Here is a 22,455-nt window from a genome sequence, read left to right as displayed (position 1 = left end):
AACATTTACGATGAGTATAAACAGACCATACTTGGCAACTGCAAGATCCAGATGCCCTGCTTGGAAATATATTTCCAATGTCTGCCTTTGCGGTTTGTTCCTTCATTAGCCACGCTCCTAGCAGTGCTGACGGAGCAGAGAAGTCTATCTGGGGTGGCTGACAGGACTTCTCTCTGCCCCTGCTTCTTTATGAGTCACTCTCGATTCTCAGGATGACACATTTATCTTGATTCTGATATACAAGATAATTTCTGTTGATAATTACCTCTGAAATGTATGTGTACATTCTTTCATCCCAATCAACCTTAACATGGAAATATGCTTAGTTTTTATTTTACACCAATGAATAATTAAAATTTAAATGTCTATTTCTTTATTCATACTTCTAAAACTAGATAAATGTAGCCTGATCGAACCCTGTCTTGTAATGTGCTGTTGTTAATGATAACTGTGCCACTAGGAAATGTGATTCTTCAGGGTAAACAACATCTGCTTTGGACCACTGCAGATAAGTACAATGACATCAAGAAGAAAAGGGAGAAACTGGTTAATCAGAAGTGAGACCTCTTAATTGTAGCGACATTAAGAACTAATGTAAGGAGTGCTGGTTTTGAACTAGTATCATGAATGTCATGAGGTCAAGCATTAGATTAGCCTGGGGCTCAGCAGAGCCCTCGCTGGAGTGTGTAGCTGTTATCACAGTAGGAATGATGAATTTTAATGAAAGATCACAGAAACTTGAAACAAGGAAGCAGCAACATTCTTTTCAAGCAACTTACATTCACTAGAGGAGAAAGCAAAGATCTGGAGTCTAACAGACTCTTCCAGGTAAACCAGGATTTTTTAAAATACCAGAGAGTCTTGGATGCATCAGTGGCACAGAGACAGTTTAAATTGTCTGATTGGATCAAGGAAGATAACACATTAAGCTACTAAGAAGTTCATCTAGAGTATGAATGATGTACTTGTTATCTTCTGTCCAGGAAGCTGAAGAGCACAATATTAGCTCTTACTATAACGTACACTGAAAGAAAACATTATCGCTTCTACACTGAGCTACAGTACAGAGCTACGTATTTGCCTACCTCAAAACTGCTGGGAAAGGGACAAGTATGTTTGACTGGCACTTTTGCTTCACAACACAGTGAAAAAAAGGAAAGCAGTACCTGTGTGTGACCAATATCGTCAGGCAGCCAGCGGCATCAGCATGAAGAAAAAAGGACAAAAACCTAGAAACTTTCTTCTGCTTTGCATTCTTTCAGTTTGCCTTTCCCTGAATGAAGATTTGCTGTCACATTGTCCACTTTCAGTGATCTGATTTTATTCAAATATGGTACAAATTACAGTGGGAATTCAGATGTTCTCATAAAGAGAACTAAAGCGGTGAAATTAGCCACTAGGATGACTACTAACAAATTGGTTCATTCAATAGTTTAATCATGAAGACAGTACGTGTTGAATTATCTGATCAAAGGCTAATTGCAGTAAACATGGGGACTCATGAGGACCAGAGAACCGTGTCACGTGGAGGTACCCCAACAGCCCACCTGATGCAAAGGAAGCACCTGGACCTGGCTGCTCTCTAAGATCCTTGCAGGGGAATGATTCAATCACTGTGCACTGTGAAACCCCCACAGAAGAGTCAAGGCAAAACACTGCCCAGAAAGCCATGCCAACTAGAGGGGGTTATTGCCTGCAGGGTGAAGGACTTCCTGTGACATGCACAGGGAAAAGATTGTTTGGATTGTGTAAAACTTGTCAATGGATGTTTTTTGGGGGGCTGGGGGATGTGCAAAACTTATTATGGGATGTTTAGAGGAACAATCAAAAGCAGGAAAAAGAAGGGATTGTGGTGGATTGGGAATAAACAACTATGGAAAAATAAAGAGACAATGGGATAAAAGGGGCTGGTCAAGTTTAGATGGGTTGCTGGTCAGTACGCTTGTTTGGCTGAGCCCTGCACTTGGATCACCACAGTCTGACCCTTCTCCTCATTAAATACTATTTCTGACCACCTTCTGTGTAGGTGTGCTCTCTACTCTGAGTGGGTGGGACTGAATGCTAGCAAACTTCAAGCTGGCTAGCAGGCAAGTAAGGTAAGAGTACCAGCACTTGGAGTGTGACAGTGAGCTTAAGGAGCTTACAGGTGCAGATGCCAGCAACGGGGGGAGATCAGGGGACCTGGGACCAGCTACTGGCTACACTGAGTGCTTAAAGTCAGCAACCAGAGGGACTTCCATATAGAGGAGGAACAGGATCAGACCTTCTGTAGTGTTCATGTTTATGTGAGTGCTGGGTGCAAGTGCTGGTAAAGGCATTGTGTTCTGTTTGCGTTGATCTGTGTGGCCAGCCATGTTCTCTACGTGTGTGTGCTCATGTGCATGTATGCCTTTTGGGAATACATGCTCAGCATGGTGACAGGTTGGACTTGGGGACATGCAATTGCAACCTCCTACCCACTGAGTTGGGACAGGAGGAATCCCCCTGGGTCCCATAACCAGAGCTGGCCACCTGTAACAGTAAGGATTATTCATCATTGATGCCCAAGAGAGAAAACTGAGGGACCTCAAGGATGCCGTACATGTCACCATTTCATTTCTATTTTTACCATTTTTTTCTTTAGTCAAGTATGACTAAAGCTTATCTGCAGTGTTCTGTAACACTGTCAAGATTTTCAGCAAAAGTCAAACTGAGCCATTGCAGGTTGAGCCTTTTTCTTTCTGAAAGAGTAATGCAAATGTATGATGTCCCAAGGGTTTGCATGAAGAAATGTTGTCAAACAGCATGATCTATGTCAATAAGATCAAGACGCTGGGCACTGCTGGAATCAAGTGAATATCTGAATCCCAGATCAAAACACATCAAAAGCAGAAAAAACTTTGCGATGCAGTTGCTGAGGAAAGAACCCAGCAACACAACAAAATTAAAAGCACAAGTGTTAGATAGCAGTGACTTGAGTTACAGGCTTCGTGGCATTTCAGAACTACAAGATTATCATCCCTAATGCTCTGCCGCAGTTACGCATGATAGAATCATATCACTTTTGTATTGTTTGTAATTAAAAATTGATTATAAGACAGGATGGGGAAGGTAGACAGTGACACACTTCCAAGGTTAATGGTTCCTCAAAGTTTGGAAATGGTTCAGCCACAGGCTTTCTGTGTGGCTTTTGCTTACTCAACCTTCCCTCTACTTTAGCGTTTCATATACAATAACAAAGACAACATCTCGCAGTGTTAGGGAACTGACATCATTCTGGTGTGTGTGAAGTTTTCAAACACTACTCTGGTGAAAATCAGAATCTCTCTAGCCCATGGCTGGGTTACATTTCTGTCAATGCCAACCAAGTGGGAACTTGACTATGAATGTGTCTCTACAGTACTATAATATAAATTCTAAATTTCCCAGGTAGATGTGAGAGAAATGAGATTGAATGATGACTCCTTTCCCTTCAACAGGCAAACTGGAAAAACAAATGAACTGTTAACTTTTTGTTAAAGGATCTCTGATTTATTTTCAGTATTAAATGACTCAGTAAATTCCTATTCTCTTAAATTCTACAGTTCCACAGCCTGACTGAGATATGTTTTTAACAAACTCAAAATGACAAGTTCAGCTGGGCAGAGATTCATTAGAGTGCAAAACCAGTGGAAGTTCAAGTGAATAATGAAAGTTCTTGTATAATTTGCATTGGATCCATATGCTACAATGAGTAACAAGCAGAATTTTAACACATGTACAGGAATTACTGATTACTAGTATTAGCAAGCATTTCCAGCAGATAATGATTCAGGTTTTACAGAGCTGTTTGATTGTTATTTCAAATAGAAGAATAGAAGTTATGCTCCCAGCATTGCAATAGACTTCCATAAACAAAATAGAAGATATTTTATAAATCTTCCTTTATCGTCTAAGCCTAAATGAGTCATGACCAGTTATATTCCCACATGTCTCAGCTACCTCTGAACAGAATTTGCTTCACTCATACTAATGGAAATGTATATGTGTCTTTAGTTTCAGAGTGGCACAAAGGACTGAACATGCATTTCTAGGCTCCTTATCTCAAAAAGGAGCCAGTAGCACCAGAAAACATTCAGAGAAGGGCAGCAGAATGATTAAACTTACACAAAAGCTTCCAGAAGTGGAATGACTAAGTTACAAATCTTCACTCTGTAAAAGAATGACAGATGAAAGGTGTAATATAGGTCTGTGTAATTATGGGTGTCAAGAAGAGGACAGACATGGATTAATTGTTCACTGACTTTTCAGGTACGAGATCCAGGAGCAATCAAACGAAGGCAGTAGGGGTCAGGTTCAAGAAAAACAAGATGATGTCTTCAGGCACTTACTTGAGGAATTCATTGCTGAAGGATCGTGAAGATGCTAAAAGTGTACATGCGTTACATAGAACACTGGTTGTGTTCACGAAACAAAAACCCACAGAGGATTACAAAACACAGAAAAAATGTTACCTGGCAAAGAAAGACCGTGAACTGAAAGTGGTTGGGGTCTGGGAGAGTACTACAACAAATGACAGTATACAATTCCTCTGTTGCTGCACTCCTGTCTAGAAACATGCTCTTCACCACTGTCAAACATGAGCTACCAGGCTTAAAAGAATTTAGATGGAGGCAGTAAGGCTGTGACTGTATTAAAGTTAGTTGAAAAACTTCCATTAACTTCAATATGGGTTATTTCCTTCATTTCAATTATTATCTTCCAGGTTTTAATCCACCACAGTTTATGAGTTTACTGTTACTTCACACAAGTAAAGTAACAGTAAGGACTGGAGGAAAGCGAATGTCACTCCAGTCTTCAAAAAGGGCAAGAAGGAGGACCCGGGTAACTATAGACCGGTCAGCCTCACCTCCATCCCCGGAAAGGTGATGGAGCAACTTGTTCTTGGTGCTGTCTCTAGGCACATCAAGGATAGGGGGATCATTAGAGGCACTCAGCATGGCTTCACCAAGGGGAAGTCATGCTTAACCAACTTGATCGCCTTTTATGAGGACGTAACCCGGTGGATAGATGATGGTAAAGCTGTGGATGTGGTCTATCTCGATTTCAATAAAGCGTTTGACATGGTCTCCCACAGCATCCTCTCAGCTAAACTGAGGAAGTGTGGTCTGGATGATCGGGTAGTGAGGTGGATTGTGAAGTGGCTGAAGGAAAGAAGCCAGAGAGTTGTGGTCAATGGGACAGAGTCCACTTGGAGGCCTGTGTCTAGCGGAGTCCCTCAAGGGTCGGTACTGGGACCAGTTCTATTCAATATATTCATTAATGACTTGGATGAGGGAATAGAGTGCACTGGCAGCAAGTTCGCTGATGACACAAAACTGGGAGGAGTGGCTGACACACCGGAAGGCTGCGCAGCCATTCAGAGAGACCTGGACAGGCTGGAGAGTTGGGCGAGGAGAAATTTAATGAAATATAACAAGGGCAAGTGTAGAGTCCTGCATCTGGGCAAGAACAACCCCATGTACCAGTACAAGTTGGGGACAGACCTGTTGGAAACCAGCGTAGGGGAAAGGGACCTGGGGGTCCTAGTGGACAGCAGGATGACCATGAGCCAGCAGTGTGCCCTTGTGGCCAAGAAGGCCAATGGCATCCTGGGCTGTATTAGAAGGGGTGTGGTTAGCAGGTCGAGAGAGGTTCTCCTCCCCCTCTACTCTGCCCTGCTGAGGCCGCATCTGGAATATTGTGTCCAGTTCTGGGCCCCTCAGTTCAAGAAGGACAGGGAACTGCTAGAGAGAGTCCAGCGCAGAGCCACGAAGATGATTAAGGGAGTGGAACATCTCCCTTATGAGGAGAGGCTGAGGGAGCTGGGTCTCTTTAGCTTAGAGAAGAGGAGACTGAGGGGTGACCTCATTAATGTTTATAAATATGTAAAGGGCAAGCGTCATGAGGATGGAGCCAGGCTCTTCTCAGTGACATCCCTTGACAGGACAAGGGGCAATGGGTGCAAGCTGGAACACAGGAGGTTCCACATAAATATGAGGAAAAACTTCTTTACAGTGAGGGTGACCGAACACTGGAACAGGCTGCCCAGAGAGGTTGTGGAGTCTCCTTCTCTGGAGACATTCAAAACCCGCCTGGACGCGTTCCTGTGTGATACGGTCTAGGCAACCCTGCTCCGGCAGGGGGATTGGACTAGATGATCCTTTGAGGTCCCTTCCAATCCCTAACATTCTGTGATTCTGTGATTCTGTGATTCTTTAATGAGATTTACAGACCCCATACTTAAGAAATCAACACTTCTAGAGAAAGTAACATCACCATTTTTACAGCACTTTGAAAAAACACAAATTATCAAGATCAGTTGACATTTGAAATGGGAGTCTTTCACTTTCAATTGATTTTATTTGAAAAAAGGTTTCCTTTGCCCAGCTTCATCTACCTGTTCAAGTGGAGCATATTCATGTTAAGAGATCTGTTATAGCTTTTTGTTTCAAGTCTCTCCTACTTGACTGCCAAGACTCTGTGTAGATCTCGGACTGTGTTGCTTCTTACTCAACAGCTAGAGAGTATTTTGAGAATTAAATACAATTAAGAATTTTGTATCACCCAAATACATGATTCACTTGATCCTCAAAAGCTGTCAGGACTGCTAGAGTTCAGCAATTACATCCATGATACCACATAGCTGACTTCTGGGGTCACTCGGATAATGTTATTTAAGGCTCCAGTGGCATGATCATGTTTTGTTTTCTTTGTGCTTTCCCAGGCAATTTTAAGCACATTCTCATGTACCCTTTGATTTCTTTCATGTGAAATCTCCAAGATGGTACATGGTAAAATGTTCCACCCTCTACTGCCAACACTCCAGTAAGCCAGTTTGTCCCACCACTTGTAGTATCCTCCAGTCTTCACTCCTGCTAAAATATCAAAGGCATTACAACTACTCAGTAGTTGAAGTAATATCACATCTGAAGTCAGTGGCAAAGTAAACTTTGGCTTAGCTGGGTAGGGATCACTCACAGTGCATGGAATAAACCTTTGCAGGGCTGAGGGTAAGGAAATGATAAATTCATTAATGTCAGATTTCTATTTAAGTGTTCCAGGTACTATAGGTCAGAACACAATGAAGACATACACGTGTATAAGTACAACAGTACTGGTACACTACAAATGCAGTTCAATAGCTCTGGTCATTGTATATCCTAAAAACTACTATATCTCAAATTACTACTATTCATTTCAGTCATCTACACTAGCAAATGACAGGGCGCGTGCTTTTCTTAGCTTTTTGGCTCACTGTGATCTGGCTTTACTGTACCACTCAATCTTTTAATCTTCTACTTCAAGTCACCTCTTCCCTCTTCAGCAAACCATGGTTTCATCTGCTCTTAAAACCTCTTTAAAATCTCTTCAGTATTTCTCTGTTCCCTGGTGTGCTTCCTCCTATTCTGTGTGTTTTATTTAAAGTCTCTTAATCTTTTGGAATGGAACAGCTGTTAAACCTTCTCTTAAATTGGTCTTAATCACTATTGCTTTCTGTTCTCATGTCTAATCCATTTTACACCTGTAATCCTGTAGTAACTTTTTTCCTTTTTTTTTTTTTTTGTTAAATAAAACATGTTACAGACATTTTGGAAATGTCCTCTTCTTGTTTTTAGCATTATAGGAAACTTGTGGGTGACCGTACTTATCTATTTTAGTTCAGTCATGTTTCTGATTACTGAAACCCAGAAAGGTAGCAGAGGGAAATGGTACAGATGAGGCTTGCAGTTGTCACTTTTTTTGCAGCTTCAGCCCCCTGATTAGGAAGAGATTTATTGTTAGCAGTCTAGAGATATTAAGCTAAGATTACTTAGGATCTCTCACTCAGTAAAGGACTTTCAGAGATTGTTTCAGCCTCTAGTATACTTGAAGATGATGATTAGCCCCTGAAGAGGGCTATTCAGTTTCTTTGTATTGGCATTCAAGATTTAGACAGATGGAGGAGGAATCCCAATGCCCTCATGTGTGCCGATGTTCCAACGCTGCGACAGGCTTCGGCATTTGGGTTTTTTTTTATATGACACAGTAAAATAATTGTAATGATTAAAAATGGAATATATGATTACAAACAACAAGGAGATAAGCAGTAGAATATTAAAGGCAAGAACTGTGAAAACATATCTGTGAAAATCTATCACCCAATCAATGAGGAAAAGAGCCCACTTTATGGACCTCAGCAAAAATGAGTCTGTGCTTTATCTGTGTTCTTCAGAACAGCTGCTACTGACTTCACTTGAACTAGCATATCTCTTTTGTGTACAGCTTTTGACTATCATCTTAATTTCTGACCTGGCAATCCAAGTCAAATCCTTGCATTTTATTAATTATTTTCTTAGTATTAGCACTTACCCTTATTTGATCTGGGAAGTTACCAGTTCCACTGCAGAAGTTATTGGCTAGCACTCAAATGAACTGGATAAATTATCTACAGATTATAGAAATTAATGATTAATGAGTCAGAAGTCATTTAACCTTTCTGTACCACAATTCTGAGAGCTTCAAAATATTTTTTTAAGCATATGAGATCAAGATATGAAAAGTAATTTCTAAGGACCAGTTTGTGAAATGGTTATCTAGAGAAGTCAAAGGGATTAGCTGGCTTTGTCCTCTCCAGTTCCTTCATACTCAATCACCCCATGCAGCTACTTCACAGGTCCAGGCAAAAAAGGGGCTGCTTGTTCAGTGTTTTGTAGACAGGCGAGTACAGAGATGATTACGAGGTTTAAGTCAAGAAGATGGAATATCGGTTACTTGTTTCCTGTTTATGTCAACAAAGGTGATTTATCAGATACTTCAAGTAACTGCTTTTCTGAACCAATCGACAAGGACCGTATTCAGGTGCATGTCACAGGGGGGCTGAAACTGTTGGACCAGGGTGATGTTTTCTAGATTAGATGATATACACCACTTGCTCTAAAATCCCCTTTTTCATTGTGCCTGTACCCTTCTCCTCTGTTCTGATAACCGTTCCTACACTTGAGCGCAAGAGATCACAAAACACAATCAGCTCCCAGGCTTCCGCCACTACGATGACTCTTTGTGAAACTAGCAGCAGGACCCTGAAGGATCAACTACCTTTTCTTTTTATAACATGCACACTGTGGTCTCTACACTCAGAAGCAAGTTTCTGAGGAAGTTTTGAAGCAGCATAGCACAAGGGTATCCTGCCTCCTTTCCGAAGCTTTCCCTGACAGCTGCCATGTGCAGTTCATCTAAGGATCAAACAGTTAAAAATATTGTTGGACTCACATGAATGTGATTAATAGACTGCTGTGTTTTTAAATGGATGAGTTATTATTTCTGCATAAAAATCTACCAAAAAAAATCCTTCTGGATAATAAACAAAGTGAAAGATACTGGCTCAGTCCTAGCCAAGCTGTATTTGCTACCAGACTTAGGCAAAAAACTCCCTAGTAGGAGCTGTGTCTAAGTTAGCAGAGTGTCAGGGCTGTCAGCTCCATGCCCAGAAGTTGCTGGCTGCTAAAGAAGCCTCCACCTCCTGGGAGTTTCTAAACTTGTGAAGAAAGGAACTGCCTCTGGACGGCTACAAATTTTCCATGTCCTGGTAGGTTGCCATTACAGTTAAATTCACAGCTCTTATTTGCTTGGGATGGTAAAGAAGCCATACTTGGCCAAGAACTGGATTCAAACACTTAGTGTTTAAAACATATAAGCAAGTGCAGAGAGAGGTAAATGTTCCCAGCCAACAAGATACAGATAACTCTGTGTGTGCACACACAAGATAGACACTTTAATGGGCTGTATTCCTGACCTCTGGATAGCTCTTCTTTCACTCACCAGTGCAAAAATTAACCTTTAATGTGTCTCAGTCACATAGTGAACATAAATATCTCTCTATATGTACATATACATATGTGTGCTTCTGTCATGTGTGTATATAAAAATACGTGCATTATATGTATATACACACAAAAATATAAATATCTGTAAGCATATTTTGGCACAGAATACAATTTGGGCATCAGTAAATCTTTCAGATTATGGATGTAGACACTAATATTTCCTTCAAAATTATCAAAATATAAACAGAATTATTTACCTTTCCTATAAAACCCGGTAGTGGAATGCCCACATTGGAAACTAGCTCTACTGCAGTGTTTTCAGCTATTACGGCGAAGAGTTATTGAGATGTCACAACATTAAGCAAAGTTGAAGAAATGGAACAAAAATTTTGATGATTCCTTCATAAAACAACACCTGTTTTCATAGCTGACATAAATAGATAAAATATTAAAACAAAACTGTGTTACCTTATGTTCACTGTAATACATGTGATCTACTGGAAGTACGAATAACAGCTTGAACATATTAAATATGTAATAGTACACTACAGTTCTGCTTATAATAGAGACTTCCAAGACTGATTTTTTTTTGCTTTGATGTGCTATAATCTTGAAATGGCAATCAGTTTTCTGGCAATTCTATTAAAAAAACGGTTCAGAATGGTTCCTGAATGTTTTACAAACTATTAAAAAAGGGGTTTGGTTTAAAAAAATTGTATGTGTCATTGCCTGTTTAATTTTCATTCTTAAAGCCAATTTCCCAGCAACAGAAAGATGCAGGAATTCTTACAATCAGATGCAGTGAGATTTTAGTCCTTGTCAACCATAGCAGTGTACTTAAAGCAAAGATTCACTGCTACCCTCCAAGAAAAGATTCAATATATCAGTCTGTGAACTTGCAACAGAAAAAAAATATTTAGATAGAGAATGGAGAAAATGATTGGGAGCCATCCCAACATTACACAGGGTAGATGTGGGTTGCAACCATGGCAGTGATGGCCAATAGCGTTAAGGGAGGAGCCACTGCCCGAGTGTTCACACACCATTCAAGGAGTCGCACACACGCCACCCGCGACTTTCACTGCTAGGACCAGACTCCCTTCACAGCGGGCAACTCCAGTGAGCTCACAGGTGCCCCTCTCAACTCCTCGCTCACACACACACACACACTCTCGGGCGCTTCCTCTTCCCTTAGGCTTGACCCTCTGTTTCCCGAAGCAGAGTCTCCAACACGATGTACATCAGATGAATTTATTGAGTGGTACAGCAGTGAAGAACTTCTTGAGTTGGGTGCCTCCGGAGAGGGACACCAAACAAAGAAATCTCTGGGCAGTTATACCCTTACAATTTATGTTCCCCTCCCCTCACGTGACAGTTCGCCCAATAGTTATATTTGGGTCTGGGGTCTTCTAGTTCTTCAATGGATCCTTTCTCTGTCTCACAGAATCACAGAATCCATCAGGTTGGAAGAGACCTCTGGGATCATCAAGTCCAACCATTGCCCTGACACCACCATGTCAACTAGACCATGGCACTAAGTGCCATGTCCAGTCTTTTCTTAAACACATCCAGAGATGGTGACTCCACCATCTCCCTGGGCAGCCTGTTCCAATGTCTAATAACCCTTTCTGAGAAGAAATGCTTCCTAATGTCCAACCTGAACCTCCCTTGGCAAAGCTTGAGGCTATGTCCTCTTGTCCTCTCACTAGTTGCCGGGGAGAAGAGGCCGACTCCCACTCCGCTACAACCTCCCTTCAGGTAGTTGTAGACTGCAATAAGGTCACCTCTGAGTCTCCTCTTCTCCAGGCTAAACAACCCCAGCTCCCTCAGCTGTTCCTCACAGGTCAGACCCTCCAGACCCTTCACCAGCTTGGTCACTCTCCTCTGGACTCGCTCCAACACCTCAACATCTTTCTTGAAGTGCAGGGCCCAGAACTGGACACAGTATTCAAGGTGCGGCCTCACCAGTGCCGAGCACAGAGGGACGATCACTTCCCTAGACTGGCTGGCTACACTATTCTTAATAGAGGCCAGGATGCCATTGGCCTTCTTGGCCACTGGGCTGTTCCTTTTCTTACCTTGTGGATGCAGCTTCTGCTGATGAATGTGGTTACCTTACCTTTCTGGTCTGCACCCGTTTCGGGGCCTTCCTTCATGTAACTAAGTTTAGTTCAGCATAAGTTCAGCAGTATCTAGGTGAAAAGGTTGCAGCTTGCTGCCTAAGGCTCTAGCAAGACTCTCTAGTAATGCTGTACAATGGATTTCGTTCAAGCTAGGAAGTGACTACTATAACAAATAGACTCACGTTTTAGGCCTACATATTTTTCTAAAATACCCAACAGCAGCAAGATTTTGGACTAGATTCTTCACAACTTGTAATTGCATTGGCTGCATCGGAGTGGAGAAGGAGACACAATGTATTTTTCATAAACTGCTAAATTATTGAGAAGAAACAAGAAACTGCCAGAGCATTATAATTCTCTTGGAACCAAGGAGGCAAATTTTAAAATTACATCTTCCATCTGAACCAGTGTATGTAAGATTAATGAGAAAACACAATTGTTCCATTTTTTATCTTGTAAAATTTTACATTAGGGTGCTAGAATTTCAAATTACTTTGGCCACTGCCATAATTTTAAATTCATCTGTGATCTTCATATTTCTCTAAGCCCAAAGAGTATATCCAGTTGCAATCTAAAACAAGTACAAAAATAAATTGAAAACTAGCCAACTTGTGGGATTTTAGGAAGTTTTATGATATGCAAAACTGCTGAAAGTATTTTTGAACGTGGCATCTTTGGCTATAAAATGGACTTCTTAAATGAGAGCTACCTATATAATAAAAACATGTAATAAAAGGCGTTTTCTCAGACAGCTATAATAAAGGAACGGGAAAAAAAATCAAATAATGAGTTGCATCTCTGTGAAGCAAAGTAACACTTCCAAAAGAGAATGCAAACATGCATAGTAGAAACATCCGTAATACGATTCTATTATGTGTAAAATTGCTAAGTGATGCTGGATTCTCTATATGAATTTTGTAGTATTGATATTTTTGTTATAATATATAAAATTTTCACCTGAACTTTCAAATTATGCTCCTTAAACTGGATTCAGACAAACGTCTCATACTGAGGAGAGGAATGAAGTCAATGCTTAACAAGAAGCACCCTCTGCAGCATTGCTTTCAGTAGAACACCAAGGCTTCTTTATGTTTAAATACTTTCTTGAATCAAGGTTAAATTAAAAAACACAGGTAGCACCTTACTTCTTCAAAATTAATTGCATCATGTGCTGCCCATAAAGATTTGCTATTATGAGGTGTTGATTGTTTTAGGTAATTTTTACTGTAGGCTTTTTTTTTAAGCAAAGGCTTTAAGGGAAGAACATTACAATAACAGTAAACAGGAAATTAGGCAAGAAAACACTAATGGAGTAAGATGACTAAAGTATCATTTTGCCTCAGTATACTTGTCTACCAAACCACTATGTTCCCAGAAGGAAATCAAGCCTTGAAAGTTGTCCATTATCTGTCAACAGGAATATCATGGAGAATATGAGCATAAGCTGACCTATTTGAATGCACTAGTGTCTCTCAATGGAGTCATGGCCTTCACTGTCCTTTATCTGTATGACTGCTTTGAAATGGAAACACCTACTGTTTTGTTCATTTTTGGTTTGATATGTCAATTTATTTCTCCTCTCCTTTAAGTCCCACTCATGCCCTTGCTACCCTGCGCAAAGTCAGCAAAACCTTGGGTTTAAGAGAAGCTTGGTTGTATATTATCACTGAGGGGGATTATTGATCAGCAACGATTCTTCCTGAAAATAAGGACCCTGACGTGGGCTCTGGGTAGTGCAAGATACACTGTGCTAAGTTACTCGTTTCTTGGGTGTTACTAGCAGTGTCCTGAAGAACTACAGATGCTTTGAGGACTGACCAGCTAATGAGTTCCTTGAATGTATCTCATTGGGCAGACTGGCAGACCCACACATGGGTACCACTGGCCTAACCCTCTCGTCAGGGTTAGGTGGTTGGCTCTTGCTCAGAGACTCTGGTGCTTCGTAACGCTAAAGCCAAATGAAATCCTCTTCAGTCCTACCAAGAGCTCACCTACAATTTCTGGTCTTAACATACTGAGCAAGAGCATGGAAAATAAGACATTAATAAGGGGCAAGGGTGAATGCACAAGAGCACATCAGTAAGAAGACACTGGTAAAACAATGTGGTGCTTCACTGAATCTGCTAAGCAAGGAAATACCTTGTTATGAGAGTAATATCCCTTTAACAAAACACAATGACAGAATGAATTGAAGACATACATTCAGATCGTATCTTATGCACTGGGTATTTTTTTAATTATAAGGATTTAAAAAGCTAGGTCTTGTCTGCAGTTAACCCAAAGGAATTCTTCAGATGGAAGAAAGCTCCCATCTGGCCTAAAGCCAGCAGAGGCAGTAGCAAAATGAGGGTGATTTCTAGGAAGTGAGTGAAGAGGAAGCACTCTGGGGGTGAGTGAGAAATCCTTCTTTTTTCCTAGCACATCCCTACAAAATCCAGTGTGTGCTGTCAGTTAGTTCAGTAACTCAGTGCAGCTCTGAGGCTGGCCTAGTGCCCCACCACTGAAATGCAAACCATCTCACTGAGCATCCCCTGCTTCCCTCATCTGTGGACAAAGTCACACTCAAAAGAGGGGAGCTTCAAACCCTTGCTCAGTGTGCTTGTTTTAAGTATTGTGGAAGAAGCAAATCCTCAATCAAAAAAAGAAGAAGAAAACAAAAGAGTTATGTGGAAGTTTAGTTCTATGTAAAGACATTGCAGCAATAAATGTAATCATCTCAAATCACATCACCATTTGGTACAACTGGCCTCAGTGCATAAACAAATATGCTCAAAGTTAATATCACTAAGTTAAACAATCATGAATAAAATATTTTTATGTAAGTGGGCAGACCAAAATATTATTTTGCAATTGCTCTGTACTAAGCCTGATGCCTTTTACAAGGAAATACAAGAGCAGTTATAGCCCAGGACTTAGTACAATTACCTACCTATGCCATCAATTTGCAACACGTGATCTCTGTACTGTATGTGCCAGGTTCCTAATCAGTTTTAAAAAATTAGTACAGCATATTCTTCATATTAGACTTATGAAGCTTCATTAATCATTATGTGGTGCGATGAAGTACTTTGATTTAAAATGTTTGAGAAATAAAGGCAAGATTCATATTCGCTAACCTAGGAATCCAAACCACTGACATCCAAGGCTGGTTTATCATCCCAATCTTCCTTTATTACAAATGGGAAGAAATGCACCCCCTGCAGAAGGCAATTAATTTCCTTCAAGATAGGTCACATGAATCACCCTACAAAGCTACTAGGTTCCTTCTAAAAGCTATAAAGACTAGCTTTGACTCAAGTCTGGCATTATGGTGTCTAGATGAATTCAAAGACAAGCAGTTACTGCCTTTTGAATGACAGTTTTGTAGCTAAGAGGCTTAAGGCAAATTAGACAATTGTTCCGTGGGCAACTTGTTTTTCGTTTTACACATGGGCAAAAGTCCTTCTGTAGGGTATCTGCTAGATAGTTAAAATCACCATAGGGAAAGCATATGTTTTTGAAACTGATGGTGTTGTAGGTACAAATGTACTATAGAACACATCAAATTTGAAAAACAAACTGATCATGACAGCATAAATAAATTCAAGGGATTGACTGCAGCTCTAATCGCTTTAAGTGATTACCATCGAAAATGAAAGGCAAACATCTCTCCCAATCTAAACCAAAATGTTCTCAGTATAAGCAAAACACAAACAGGATATTTCAGTTATTTTCCAGTGGAAGATAGGCAGGATGTATGTAGCAGAAGGATTTATTTTGAAATGTTTTGATAATAACGAATATTTCCACATGACAAGAGATTAAAACAACTATGCCATCACTGAAAAATAATTTCTGTTTTAATTATGTATTCAGTAGACTAAAGTACATTGTGGAGATGGCAATGTTGAGAGCATCTGAAGAGAATCTGTGCTTGCTTCCCCTTGCTCCGCAGATGAAGCATGTTCTCTCCAGGAGACAGACATCTTGCACTTGCAGGAAGCGGGATGTGAGCACCCAGAACTGGGTGTTCTTCTTTTACAAGGGTCCAGTTGACACTCCCGTTTCCCTTGGCACAGATACAAGCTGTATTTCAGCTACCCAATCCAACCACAAACTCTTAAAAATTCTGAGAACAGACAACAGGGTATTTGAATTATGTTGTAGTCATCTAGTTACTGTCACAATGTCTGCATGAATACCATGAAGGTCAATAGGACCTTCAGACACCTTGGAAGAAAACAGATGTCTATTTTCTGTCCCCTCTGAATAATTTTGTTTTTGATACTGATAGGGTGAGATTCATCTTGCTTTACTTTAGCTATGTGAAATCCAACAATCAGCAACAATAAATACATGCAGAGAGTGATTCCTCCCACTCTATCTCAGATGTATGAATTAGATGGACTAGTACATCCACTGGAGATTTCTGTCTCTCTCAACAAAGAACATGGGTGGCTGGTTTACAACTGGAATCAAATTTGTGGTGGCTAAGTGGAAAGAACCTGACCTTTGGTGGAAAAATCCCATTTTAGACCTTTTCAAGATTTGTCAGCAAAAATGTTTTTGACATAAATTACTATATACAAATATACTGGGGGTAATCTTAAATCAGACACAATATGACCCTGTATCTTCTGCTACAATCCTATTGTCTGTTCCTCTATTCAAAAAGTACATTAGCCTGTTCTACTTTTTATAATGGAAATGATAGTAGCAAATCAACCCATGAAATAAAATATTTATTAGCAAATACAAGCTAAATCTAAAGTATATCAATTTTTAGGAAGAAAAAAGTTTAAATACAGAAGACAATGACATTTTCATTGGTAGTAAAGTGTGCTAGGAAATATTACAGTTCTCATTTTCAATATATAATTGTTTAGTACTCTTCCCTTGATCTAGGGCAACACAGAAGGAACAGAGGCAAAAGCTGGTCCATCAAACTAATGAACACAGGACTGCATTGATTTTCCTAGGACTGCTAACTTCCTGTGATGTGAGTGGGTACTTTGATTAAATGATGGTTAGAAATTTGAATTCTCAGTCAATCCCACATGCAGTCTAGTCTACTGCAGGAAGGTCCTTCCTGGCTGAATGCCCACATCTCGTAAGGAGGGGCAAAGCTCTCAGCCCAGGCCAACTTTTCAGCATACATTTTGGGCTAGATACAGAGTTGTGTTAATGCTCATCTCATGCTTTATAGCCTGGGTTAACAATCACCCTCTTTACTTGGCCTTCAATAGAAAATTGTTGGCTCTTTGGCAGCTGCTGCCTCTCTCTGATAGACATGAGAACCAGTCACCTGAGCTGAAAAGTGACAAATGTTTTATGTAGTTACTGACAGTTTGCATAAGACTATACATTTTGAAGAATCCTGTGTGAGGAAACTGGATTGCAGAGGTGGTAGCTGGCAATCTCCCAGAAGCATACACCCAACAGGCAGTTGTAAGTTCGTGCTATTTACGGATTGTTTCAAAGTTAGCACAGCAGCTTGGTGCATGTGCACGTGTATGCACGTATTTTTTTTAAAAAAAACGTGCATTCTAGACTGATTATAGCAACCACTTGTCCTTGATCTCACTACTGACCTCTGTGCTTATCTAACCTTTATGCTGTATTACCACAGCCTTCTCTGCACAGCTGGGATTCAGCTAACCTAGCTTAAGAAAGCAGGTTTCTTGTTTTGGATCTTGCTGCATAGTTAGCAAAAAGAGACAGGCACCTCTGGAGTATGCTTGCTCTCTTATAAAGGAGACGACAAAATACAAAGGATGGTTCACTCTCTACTTCTACCTTTCCTTTTCCAGGAAACGAAGAGAGACACTACAAGTTCACCTCAATAGCTGACAAATAGCTATTTCATGTCAGTTCAGGGTATCAGATGCAGCCACAAAAGGCTAGCCTGTATGCTACGAGACCTATAGGAGACTGGCGTTCTCCTAGAGTGGCAGTTGGCAGTTAAGAAAGATACCTTAAGCCAACTGAACTGCACCTTCCATGACTAACCGGCATGAGAACATGAGGACTCTAGTATCTGTTTTTCCAGTCTGGTCTTTGGTGTGAATGCATATGGCATGAGCTTTACAATTCTCTGAGCCAAGGAACGGTGTATTTCTGGTCCTTAAAACTGGTTTCAGAAGGAATCACTTTAAAGGAAAAAAAAGAATTTGTGTGTCAGGCAAATCCTAATGGAAAACCAGCATGTGCTGAGCTAGGACTGGAAGAGCTCAGGGGCACCACCACAGGGCCTGGCCGCTCTCTGGCTGTCCATGCTCCAGTGGTGGGATGGGGACCTTTGCCTCCTGGGGAAAGGCTGCTTGCTCCTCAGAAGCTTTCAATGATATGTGGAAAGTATTTCCAGAATAATCCCATAACCTCTCTCTCAGGAAAGACCCATGGGGAAAAAAAAAAAAAAAAAAAAATTAAAAAAAAATAAAAAAATCTTTCTCCATCTACTGTTTCCCTCTCTACCCATTGCATAATATACTGGATAATATTATAATCATAACATTCAAATGGTTCATTTGACATGCACAGGTATATGAGAAGCTTTTCAGATGAGTGTATTGAGCACAGGCACAATGACCAAGCAATTGCAGAAGCTGTCATAGACTTTAGAGGTTAGGTTGGACTCGTTCATACTCTTAGACATATGTAAAATTCATTCAAATTTAAGGATGTTTTCCTGTCCCACTTCAGCCCACATTCATTGAAAAACAGCTTAGCTGTAAAAAAAAGGTAATTTTTATCCAAGGTTCTTTTCAGTTTTTGTCTCACACCAGTCACAATCTAAATTAGAAATAAGTGGTTGTAAAAAAGTGGAAGAAGTACTTTGAGAATTCAAACCAAAACAGAAGGTTGAAGGGAGGAGAAAAACCAACACACAACTCTAAGAAAAACCTGCTATAATAAATAATTTTCATTTATTTGTTACTTTTAACTCTGTGGCATACTAAAACCCTCTAATTTCTTTGAAAACTTCACTGTGCAAAGCAATTACATCTTATTTCCAGATGTTCCTCTTTTAACAGTTTCAAATTCTATTTGACTGAAAACTAATGCACCTATGAAGAATTTCTGCAAGGATATCTGTTACAAAAAGATTTCATTTGCTCAGACTTCCTCCTTGTTTACTAAATAAAACTACAATAAGTAATATGTATTTAGTCAGGTGAATTTGTTTTGCAGCAACAAATCACGGTGGACACGAGGATCCTGGCACCTTTGCTGCCGGTGTTATGCTAATGCTATGCTACACTACTTAAAGCAGTGTCAGTGTAATAAAGTAAGGGCAAGTCTGTCTTATCTTCCTCAGTGGTTTCAGGGCTTCTAAAACAGATGGTTTCTGGAATTTTGTCTATTGTCACAAAAAAAACATGGTGATGAAAGACTGATTTATACACAAAGTTTTATCTTCTATCTGCTTTCAGTAATTTAAAATATTTTATTTGATAAAGTAACCAGAATATAACCCAACACAACTTAAACCTGAACAGAAAACGTAATGGTAAATCTGACACTCATAAAGCCATTAAGTATCTGAATAGAACAATGCTTCCTCTACCCTTGTTGGCTTCTTCTTGAAACAGGTTATAACAGAGTCTTTTCTTCCTGCTTCTATGTTGCCTTTCCGTAAGACAAGACAAGGTGACTTAGTCATCATTTTCAAAAGGAATTCAGTCCCTTTTAGCACTTATTACCAGAATCACCAGAGGTAGGCAGAGATGCTACACAAGATTTTCCCCTGTTGATTTTGCCCCTCACTCCAATGAATCACATCCCAGAAAAAGCTGACAGATTAGTGTACTAGGATGCAGACAGGTCTCAGGTGTTGGGAGGAGCAGTCATGCTCATTTTTACTTGTCATCTAAATGAGGCAATATACACACACATACAAAGATGAAAGCTAATCCCTTAACAGTTTTCTCCACACATGTCCTCCAATATATACTTGGTGGGCTCCACACACTGGAGTAACGTAAATCCACTTTCACCAAGAGTGGAGCCACGTTGCCCGGGAGCCAGTATTTTCAGCAGGCATACTCAAAAAGATCAGCAAAATCATACCAGATATGTAGTGACCTCAATTGACTTAAATTTCAACTAGCAGTATTGGGCTCTAAATAAGGTGAGATACGAAGAAATGGAATTTCTGGAGCTATTTTAAGGTTAATGACTACTACGTATAGAGTCAGAATAAGTAGCTGAAGTTGAATTTAAAAGACAGACATATTTTGCTGTTTCCAAGTACACTCATCTGCTCCGAAGTCTGAACAACGGAAGTAAAACAAGAAAAACTATAGTAAAGAACCCCATCCTTCTGCAAGCAAAACCAAGGTTTTTCAGTATAGAAGGCTACACCAAAGGAAAACCAAACCGTGCCATGAGAGTTTCAGCTGTTTTGATATTAAAGGATAAAGCCTATTTCTGAGTCTTGCCTGCAGAATAGGTGTAAACTCCTGTAAGTCCAGAATTTCTGCTATTCTAAGACAGTTCTAAAGCAGTCTCACTCTGGTGCTTGGCTTCTCTGACTGTACATAAAGCTCTTATGTGAATGAGGTTAAATAATGGAAATATCTGTATGTTTGCATAGATAACCTCGCTAAGCTATCCAGGTCTGGACTTTGGAGAAAATAATGTAAACACTGAAACGTGCTATGTCACTGCAGTACAACTAAATTTTAAATTTCAAGTAGATTGGATTTAAAGGTGCTGTAATGTTGGCATTTAGTTTAGCAGTAGGACTTACAACAAACTGTTACCCATTCTGTATATACTCTATTCTCCAGGAAATCTATACGTGCACTGATTCTTATAAAAAGTATTTCTTTCTCAGATCAAACCAAGGTGTGATCTCTGTTTTATCTTTTTTTTTCATTCATTTTTTGAGTAGTACTCATTCTCTGGAAGAAAAACACAGACTGGAAAGTGGTTTTATTTACTTCTGCCTAAGAGGTGTTTTAGCATTGGAAGAGCCATCTCATGAGGCATGCTTAGAGAAATAGAAATTTCGGTTGCCATGCTAACAGGAAATCACACAATTGAGTCCAGTAAAACAAAAGTGCATAGACGACACTTTCCTTGAAAAAACAGGGAAATATTAGATTAACAAGGCTGCAGGTTTTGCCAATTGCAGCGAATTTCACAGTTCTGCCCCTTTGTAGAGTGTGATTTTCTATCAGCATTTAAGCCTCCAGAGCACCAGCTGCTGCTTTCCAACAGGACTACGGCTTCTGTCCGATCGCCACAACAGTCAGGATCTCGCAGGTGTAAACCCCACGCAGGGATGAATCCCACCAGCCACTCCATAAGCCGTCGCACGGCTCATTTCACCGTGCCCTCCTCCTATCTACCTGGGTTTCGCCGTTCTCCGGATACCCCCGCAGGCTTCCTAGCAGGGCCTGAGCCTTCCCAGCAGAGTCCTTGCGGACTGCACCGGCGGGCGGCCAGGTCCCCTCGGGTGGGGACAGCGGGGACACCCCAGCTGCGGCCGCCGGTACCGGGGCGGGGGGAACAGCTGCGGGTCGCTGCGTGACCCGCCCCGCTGCGCCCCGCTCCCCCCGCGGCATCCGGGGCCGGGGCAGGGGGCACCGCGGAGCGGCTCTCTCCCCCCACCCGTGTGCGTGGGGCCGAAAGCAGGCAGCCCCTGTGTGTGACATGTCAGCTCCCGCTACTGCACTGCCGCGGCCGGGGTGCCCTCAGCCCCGTCCGGGCCTCCCACCGGCGGCCGCCCTCGCTTTTGCCCGGAGCGGATGGCAGATGCGGAGCTTCCTCCCCGCCGTGCCGCCGGGGAGCGGTCCCCTGCCCGCTCCCTCCCCCGCCGTGCCGCCGGGGAGCGGTCCCCTGCCCGCTCCCTCCCCTGGACGCTCTGCTGTCCTGCAGGTGTCACACGTCACCCAGCCACCGAGGGATGCCGCTTCCCACGGCAGCGGCTGCGAGGAAAAAAACACGTTTATTACGTACAAGGGAAAGAAAGGGACCTTAATGCTTCTCTGGGCTGTGACCAAGGAGGTGCACAATGTCGCTTTAAGCTTGTGTCGGCACAAAAGTTACCTCAGACTGTCCTAGGGACTTTTTTTTTTTTTTTTAGAGGGACAAGAAGGTAATCAAAGATTCAGAAAGAGAATATATCGAAGTTGACAAGAACTTACTTGGTTTAGGTGCATGCGTTGACAGCCGGCATCTTCCTTCAACAGTTTTAACAGGTCACATTTTCCCTTGGAAGTAGTACCCTTTTCAATCCCATTTGTAAATTAAATCCCTTTAAACGGTGTTTGTTTTATTTCACCGGCTCTCGTCCATCTCAGCCACTTTCCCCCGTTTTTACTTTATTTTCTTCATGTTTGCCACACGTGCAGACACTCTCGGATACACGCCCACGAGTTAGCGGGTGTCCATCACCTCCAGCCGGGGGGACCGCGCCTGCCGCCGGCCTCCGGTGCAACAGATGAGAGGCAGATTCTTGCCCGGCTGCTTAGCGCGGCATCTCCTTATTCCCTCGGGGAGCCTCATGCTGGCTGTAAAAAGTAACAGCTCCTTCCGATGCG

The 22,455-nt window shown here is 41.3% G+C and overlaps 1 protein-coding gene across 1 annotated transcript in view; it reads right to left on the bottom strand.

The window, feature by feature from the left end:
- TRPC4 (transient receptor potential cation channel subfamily C member 4) overlaps nt 1-22,138 on the bottom strand; it is a 167,242-nt gene extending 145,104 nt beyond the window's left edge. Inside the window, exon 1 of the mRNA XM_068419822.1 lies at nt 22,060-22,138. The gene's annotated coding sequence lies outside the window, so the exon portion shown is untranslated. The remainder of the gene's footprint in view (nt 1-22,059) is intronic.
- Between the last annotated feature and the right edge of the window lie 317 nt (nt 22,139-22,455).

This window comes from Nyctibius grandis, chromosome 2 (assembly GCF_013368605.1).
Source record: "Nyctibius grandis isolate bNycGra1 chromosome 2, bNycGra1.pri, whole genome shotgun sequence".
Lineage (NCBI taxonomy): Eukaryota > Metazoa > Chordata > Aves > Nyctibiiformes > Nyctibiidae > Nyctibius > Nyctibius grandis.
Note: the sequence above shows the minus strand (reverse complement) of the source record. Positions and strands in the feature narration are given on the sequence as shown.